This window comes from Ostrinia nubilalis, chromosome 30 (genome assembly GCF_963855985.1).
Source record: "Ostrinia nubilalis chromosome 30, ilOstNubi1.1, whole genome shotgun sequence".
NCBI classification, from domain to species: domain Eukaryota; kingdom Metazoa; phylum Arthropoda; class Insecta; order Lepidoptera; family Crambidae; genus Ostrinia; species Ostrinia nubilalis.
This window is the reverse complement of record NC_087117.1, coordinates 1,166,670-1,175,171: the sequence shown is the minus strand read 5'-3', so window position 1 is coordinate 1,175,171 and position 8,502 is coordinate 1,166,670. Positions and strand designations below refer to the sequence as shown.

Below are 8,502 nucleotides of genomic sequence, written 5' to 3'. Positions count from 1 at the left end.
TCCACAGCTGTTATACTTGGTAGAAAAACTACGAACTCGCAAACACGCGACAGATAAAGAATCGAAGATACTACACAGAGACGTTATTATATTCATTGGTAAGTAGACATTTTGCTTTCATCATAAACATTGACTAAATACTTAGTCAAAAAGTTAAGTTAAGAATGTTTATTTCTATAATTTACTAGTAGCACAGAATAAGTAATAGTACAGGTACAGAAGGATTACTCCGCAAGACGATTTAAATAAATGCTAGTCTTGCTGCGACGCGATACAGTGGAATTCAGCTCGCACAGCACTACGTACCTACAATTTTATTCACCTACAAGTTTTGTCTCTTTCTATCGCGTGCCTCTGAACTCTTCTTACGCTGTTAGGATTGCTGTCTAGTGAAACAAATAATTAATCTACTTATATGTCATGAGGTACGTACCTCATGACACGTATGTATGTAAGTACGCATTCATTACGGAAAACCTTGGGAGAGGCCTTTGTCCAGCAGTGGACGTCATTTGGCTGAAACGAACGAACGCATTCTGAGCAGTAGTCATGGTAGGTTAGGTTCCTATACTATCCTAAGAATTATTGATTACCTACATGGCCAACATACCTTTCAGCATCTTTGGGAAGCGAAAAAAAAGATAAATCCGGTAGATTTCTTTTCGAATTTAAACACCCGAACGCCGCATGATATTTCTTTCTCTTTATGTCCATTTTTAAATAATACTTCGATCATAGAATTAGGTACTACAACGCACGCCAGCGTCCTGACGGGCGCGCGCGTGACACTCGACTGATATAATACCCGCCGGCGGGGCGCTTCGCTGTAGGTAATTATCGGATGTACCGCGCGGAGTGAGCCAGGCCTGCTAGTAGACCCAACAGACGTTGTCCTGTCTTATGAAAAGTTAATATTTTTCGCGCATTTTGACAATAACACAAAAATCTAATCTATCTGGGAAATGTATGTCAAATTGATACATTACTTACTTACTGTTTTTATGTGATCATCTGCGATTGCACCCCCAAACTATAAATGGATTTGTTCCATATAGTTTTAACATGTCCAAGGAGCTCTCTAGCACTCCACATTCACCATCTGTCACATTTTTTAAGAAAAGTTATGAGGACTTTTTGGGAATTGGACATTTTGAAACCGTCGGACATTTTGGGAATTGGGCATTCTGAACCTGAACGAATATATCGTTGCGATTCAGTCGTTTATTGTAGCTGGTGGTTGCTAACTTATTGATTGATGCATTTGATTTTTAAATGCTTGAATTTCAAAATAACTTAATAATAAACGGTTTTTATTTCTAGGTAAATATGGCAACAACAACTACATAACAAACAATGAAAATGAAAATACAATAGCTCAACTAAAGGACAAGCTGTCTTTGAATATACCGAACCCTGATGAAGGTACTTCTTATAAGGTAAATAAATCCTTGGACTTTTTACACTGCGCCCCAGTTCAAAATTAAGCAAAGCTCGTCAAATAGTTCGTGACACCCAAAGTAGCCAAAAAGTTCGCAACACGTCTTTGTTACAATTGAAATAAGGAAACTTTAGGCCACTTTGGGCGTCATGAACTACACACACCGGCAGATTTATCCTCCTAACGACAGAAATGATTAATCTGTACCGTTGGTTACTGCCATGAGTCGTCGATACTAATCGACGAAGTCTTACGGCAGTCGATCTGTATGCATGACCGTTTCTTCTCATTTCATCTGCCTTAATGATTTCTGACGGTGCTAAGCTGGACATAATAAACTCTTGTAAGTAACTGAATGCTTCCACAACGAAATTCTCAGAAAAAAACAACTTTCACGTAAAATAAATCCATATTAGCAACAGCTTCATTCAATTCAAAACACTCAACGAAACTATTGATGGGGTAATTAAACAAACTAATTAAAAAAATATCCTGTTGGCAATTATTTTCTTCATATTTAGAATATAATTAAAAAAAGGTCATAATTAGGCATTTTTTATCTAAAAAAATGTTAATATTTATGCTTTTTTTCCGTTCCGCTAAATCTGCCGATGTGTGTATTTGACGCTGACTGTGCGTATCTGATCTCCATTGGCCTTTAGTAAATCAGAGGGTCATGCTCCTGCAATGGAGTCTAACGCCCGTATTCACAAACATTACTATGAGGTCTCACAGTGCGCGCGGACACACAGGGTGACACACGAACCAATCACAGAGCTCTATTCAACGCTGTGCGTTCGATTTGCTGCTTCACTTAAGCAAGCATCGTTTGTGAATACGGGCGTAAATGACCTAAAGTTGATGGTCACAAGAATGATGAATTATTCTTTTTTACAGATGAATCTGCAAAAGATATTGCAGTTGGCTATAATCCATGAGAACCCTGAAGCCTTGCAGAGGCTGTTAAGCATCATGTGCGCTAACTGTGAGTATTATTAAATCTACATTTATACTAGCAAATTATTCTAGCAAAAAATTTATTCTAGCAAATAAATTATTGAATTTGAATTTGAAATTTGAATTAGCTACAGTCTTTGCGAGTCCAATGACAGTTTAACTTTCCCCCGGGACAAACTTGACCTTCACTGGTTGGGTTATTGGCGGTCAAGCTGTAGATCCTGGCTACACAGGAGTTGCAGCGGTGGGAACGAGAGGTGGGAATAGTCCCATATGTACTCACGGCTTGACGTTTCGGCTTGTGACACGGCTGCAGCATAGTAGTCGAAACGTCAAGCCGTGAGAACATAATGTAACTCATTAATAAACGTCGCGTTAAGACCCGTGTCTTACTATTTTAACTCAAATGAGATGTAATTTTTACTACACTCGGCATCAAATAAATCGCACCTCCCGCGACAAGCACTTAGCAAACGTATGCATCCCCACTTCCCACCAACATTGGTACCAAAGCCTAGTTCTAAACTTCATTTCATTAAAGAAAAGTTTTTACCTCAAAAATGTGTCTTTAGAAGAATCCAGAGTCACTTCTTCAAAAAATAGGTAGTTACGCTTGAGCCAACTTTTATGGCTATAAAACTGTTAAATTGGGATTAATCGCTATCCATCTGTTAAAAAGGACACGTAAGATCATTATTTGGTTTTATAACCATAAAAATTGGTCTAATTGATCCCAGAGGTGAGCCCAAAGTGAGGTCTTTTTTCAAGTCACATTTATGGTATATGTTAATCATTTATTATGAAATTAAATGTGTTTTTCTTTAAGGATATTTATTGGGCTTTCAAATAACACCAATATTGTTGGGGCACCATGATTGTGTCAGAAGAAAATACTTAAAGTTCGCGTCGCGGAAGGTGCGATTTATTTTTCAAAATCAAAATTTGATGTTGAGTGTATTTTGATTCCAGTATCAGCCAGCAAAGACCCGACTCTCCAGCTGTCTCTAACGCTAGTGATCCGAGCATTATGCAGGGCCCATTCTCACACTTCTAACGTGGACGCGGCCAGTGTGCAACAGGCTGTCTTACTGTGTGATTCGGTGCCTTGCCTCACTGCCTTGTTGAGGGTAAGTCTCCTGCCTAATAAGCCCCCACATACTTAGCCCAGAATGCCCCCAAGTAGCCCAGAATGCCCTTCAAGTAGCCCAAAATGCCCTCGCATCACCTAACTCAGAAGGCCCCTCAATTAGCCCAGATTGTCCCCTTGTTGCCCAGAATACCCCTATGTAGCCCAGAATACCTCCTATCTAGCCAGAATCCCCCCATCTAGCCTAGAATGCTCCCATCTATCCCAGAATGCCCCCATTTAGCCCAGAATGCTTTCTACAAACTTCAGGGATTACCCCCCTCTTTTATCTCTAACGCTAATGATCCGAGCGTTATGCAGGGCCCATTCTCACACTTCTAATGTAGACGCGGCCAGCGTGCAACAGGCTGTCTTATTGTGTGATTCGGTGCCTTGCCTCACAGCTCTGTTAAAGGTGAGATACCCCCCCTAAAGTGTCCTTTTAAAAATAAACCTCATTCAGAATTGTCTCCCCCGTATGTACACTCCTGGGCCAGACTAGTCCTAAATACTCCCTCCTACTCGCCAGCCCAGAATGCCTTCCCTAAAAAGCCGCCACCTGCCCAGAACATAAAAACCCCCATCACGCCGCCTATAACCTCCTCATAATACCCCCTTCCAATTCAGAATGCTTCCTACAATCTTAAGACATTACCCCCCTATCTCTAACGCTAGTGATCCGAGCATTATGCAGGGCCCATTCTCACACTTCTAACGTGGACGCGGCCAGCGTGCAACAGGCTGTCTTACTATGTGACTCGGTGCCTTGCCTCACTGCCTTGTTGAGGGTAAGTCTCCTACCTAATAAGCCCCCACATACTTAGCCCAGAATGCCCCCAAGTAGCCCAGAATGCCCTTCAACTAGCCCAGATTGTCCCTTTGTAGCTTAGAATGCTTCTGTGTAGCCCACAATACCACCATGTAGCCCATAATGCCCCCATCTAGCCTATAATGCCCCCATCTAGCCTATAATGCCCTCCATCTAGCCTATAATGTTCCCCATCTAGCCCAGAATGCCCCCTACCTAGCTCAAATAACTTTACTTAGCCCAGAATGCCTCCATGTAGCCCAGAATACCACAATCTGGTCCAGAATACCCCCATCTAGCCTAGAATGCCTCTGTCTAGCTTAGAATGCCCCCATCAAGCCTAGTGTGCCCCCTTAACTAGCCCAGCCCACCTGTGTGGCCGCTGTTCCTACTTCTACAGATTCTAGAATGATCCCTAAAGAGCTGGGTACGCTCATAAGTGGGTTACAGTTCAGAATATCCTCTTCCCCATCAACATATTATCTCCCCATGCATCTTTCTTCATCTCAAAATAACTAATAATAATAATAATAATAAGCCCCGCAGGGCAGCTTTGTGGCGAGCTGTTGGTGAGTAGCGACACCACGGGGCCAGTTGTTAATCCGAGTGCTCCCGAGAGTCGGTCAAGACCCTCGTCTTCGGCTTGCCGAAGTGGAATCCGAGAGGGTCTGCAGGACTTTCACCTCTGGCTTGCCTTAACCGGCCGGCCAGAGTGGAGTCGCTAGAGCTATATGCTCCAGGGGTGGAAGTGTTAAAGGGCATAACGCCGCGAGTAACTCCGGAGAAAGCGCAGCACACCTCTCTACACCCCTGAGCTGGTAGACACCAATGTTGCCCCTCAGTCCGGTCTATACGACTCATGACGCCAGGGGGGGCCCATTTAGTCGCTGGCTAGTCACCGCCTGCCATTTTTTCAGTCCGAGACTATGAACCAGGCAGGTGACCCGTAGTCTCCATCCATAGCCCAGTAACCAGTCCATCCATCCTTCATCCATAACCCTAGTCCATTCTCCAATAACTGCAATAGCTCCTGTGCACAGGCCGGGGATGGTCTCTGGCTACATCCCATGATATAGTCAGAGACTAGATCCAGCATGTGCACCACTTTCACTTTTGTCGATTATTTTGCGCTTAAAACGGCCTCTACGTGTTGGATCTGTATCCCCACGCAAGCCTTATAAAGGACCGGGCCACTTTTGACCCGTGAGCTCCAAAGCGTACAAACATAATAATAATAATAAAATGTTTATTGCCATTAAATCAATGTACAGAGTATTCTTATGACTAGCGGCTTCTGCACTAAGCATAGCTTGTGTCGCAGGAGCCTTTTAGTTTTTACAAGAAGATCTTTACTTTGGGGTCTGAGAACACACAAGTCAGGCAATTTATTGCTATAAGAAATTAAGATTAAAACATAATAATAATAGTAACAAAGCTTACATTAATGATAATGGTATTAGTCTCTATTAAAGGATGACAAGTAAAATTACATCTTAAATAATTATGTAGGTAGGTATAGGTATATAATTAAAATCTATTTATTATTCTTATTAATAGCTAACAAAATATGTAAATTTAGTTGTGTGTTGGGTGATATGTGTTGAGTGTTGTGTGTAAAGTGTTGTGAGTGTGTGTGTGTGTGTGTGTGTGTGTGTGTGTGTGTGATAGAGGTTTCTTAGTCTTTAAGTAAGAAGGCATTCTGTGTCCGGGTAATCAAGGTTTTTAAGCCAAGATTCTATTTCAAGTTTGGCCTGGCGAGTTGTCAATGTTTTAATTTTTAATTTGCGGCAGATTTTATTGTATAAAAACGGTAACAGAGAAGTAGGGTGACGTTTGGCAAATTTTGTGCGTACTGTTGGGACCGGGATCTTGAAGACTCGTTGCTTACACAGCTTTTCGTATTCAGGAGACTTAAGGGTGATAGTGTGCATGCCAGTGGCAGCCCGTAGTATGAACAGCTGACGGACTCTCAAGACTCCTGCATCTGAATATAGCCGATCTGTATTGTACTTGAAAGGTTTCTTTAGCATTACTTTGAGAACTGCCCTTTGGGCTCTTTCGAGCTCGATCATTAAGTACTTAGCAGCTCCTCCCCAAACTCTTATTTTTTTTTTTTTTTTTTTATTTATTTAATTTAATTACAAGGTTAGGCTTATAATCTAACATTTCTTATATCACTAAACATAAAATTATACAGTACATCAGTAAGGATTGGCAAAGGGTCTTATAAACTAACAGCAGAATTTCCTTTGGGGCCGAGTTTCTTAAGTTTTTCATGACGAATATCATTTTTCGGGTACGAACAGAAAGTTGGGAAATGTGTTCTTTGTAGGACAAATTCTCGTCTATGGTTATTCCTAAATATTTTATGCTACCTACCCTCTCTATCTCGTCACAAGAACAACTTATTGATGTATTTTGTGTGTGCGCGTGTAGTTTGAGTATGTTTGAAGAAGGTGGTTGTGTACGAGCTGTCATATGAAACGCTATGTATTTTGTTTTCTTGGCATTAAGTGTTAGCAGGTTGTTTTTTAGCCAATCAGTAACTACTGTCAAGCCACGTTCAGCATTGTCATATGCGATTTTCCAGGAGGCACCCTGAAAGAGCAAGACCGTATCATCGGCGTAAAGAAGCGTTTCTGCACCTTCAAGCTGTAGTGCTGGGATTTCACTCATGTACAGTGTAAATAAAGTGGGTCCAAGTATACTGCCTTGAGGTACGCCGTATTCAACTTTAACCTGATCACTAACTACCGATCCCACTCGAACACACTGTCTTCGATTAGAAAGATAGCTGGAGAACCAGTCGAATGCCAAACCTCGTATGCCCACTTGGTATATCTTGCGAAGGAGTATAGGGGTCGAAACTGTATCAAAGGCTTTGGCTAGATCGAGGAACACGCCCAGACAAGCCTTGTTGTTATCTAGTGCAATGGAAACTGTATTAGATAATAGCATTACAGCGTCTTCGGTGGACTTTCCGCGTCTAAAACCAAATTGGTTATCAGGTATTTGATTATTGCTCTCAAGGAACGCGACAATTCTTTTGTTTACCAACTTTTCTAGCATTTTCGAGAAAATTGTGAGTAAGGAAATAGGGCGATAATTAGTCGGACTGGTTTTATCTCCGTTTTTGTGTATAGGAGTGATAATGGCTAGTTTCCAATTTTCAGGAAAAATACCAGAAGCAAAACTGAGGTTGAAAATATGTGTTAGTGGTGGTACAAGGGCTTTTCTTGCAAGTTTAATTATTAATGTGGAACACTTGTCAATGCCTGGGGAGCTATCCAGTTTCAGATCCCCGATAAGGTGTCTTAATGTCCCCCATCTAGCCCAGAAGCAGTCAACTGTGTGGTCCCCCTTCTCACCCTTAAAGCTAGTGATCCGAGCGTTATTGCATCCGACCCTCACCTTACTTAGAATTAACCCTCCCCCCCTCACCTACTACCCCCCAGCTCAGAATGCCCTCCCATAAAATTTGCGCCCCTAAAACTAATTTTTATCTAATCTATCAAATTTTTTCCCACATTTTCCAGTACATAAGCGAGGAGAAGTCCCCCGGCGTTCGACGGATGCTCTCGGACTCATTAGAAGGACTGTTATTATCTAACTCGGGCTCCGAGGCCGCGGAGCAGCTGGGACGAGTGGCGGCCGAGCGCGCCCGCGTCATGGTGGCTAGCGAGCAAGGTTGGTGAAAGGTCATCATCATCATTTCAGCCATATGACGTCCACTGCTGAACAAAGGCTTCCCCCAAGGATGCCATGTTGACCGATTCGCCCAGGCGCCTTCCTGCTACCTTCATGAGGTCATCGGTCCATCTTGTAGGTTGACGTCCTACGCTGCGTTTTCCGGTGCGTGGCCTCCACTCCCCTCTCCCTCCCTTTACAGGGCACTTGTACACGTCATAATCATTATATCTTTATTGCATAATGTGCTACAAACAAGCCAAACAAGGTCATTTGTGTCGTATTTCGTTGTGTGGAAGACATTATACGTTTCTGTGCCTTTGAATCGTGCTTTGGACTAGTATTTCACGACCCCGAGTATGAAACAAATAAGTTTACAGTACTACCACTTCGTAAAGACATATGAGCTGGTGGCGGAAGAATCTTTGTCACTTTTTTGTCACTCAGCCTCACTCAGTGATCATTTATGTAGGTTTTTTTCCTTAT

General features: G+C 42.3%; 1 long non-coding RNA gene across 1 annotated transcript; it reads left to right on the top strand.

The window, feature by feature from the left end:
* Positions 1–24: 24 nt before the first annotated feature.
* LOC135086067 (uncharacterized) lies at positions 25–2,417 on the top strand. Its single transcript, XR_010260283.1, has 3 exons — positions 25–98; positions 1,321–1,436; positions 2,336–2,417. It is a non-coding gene; the product is annotated as an uncharacterized LOC135086067 (long non-coding RNA).
* Positions 2,418–8,502: the final 6,085 nt, after the last annotated feature.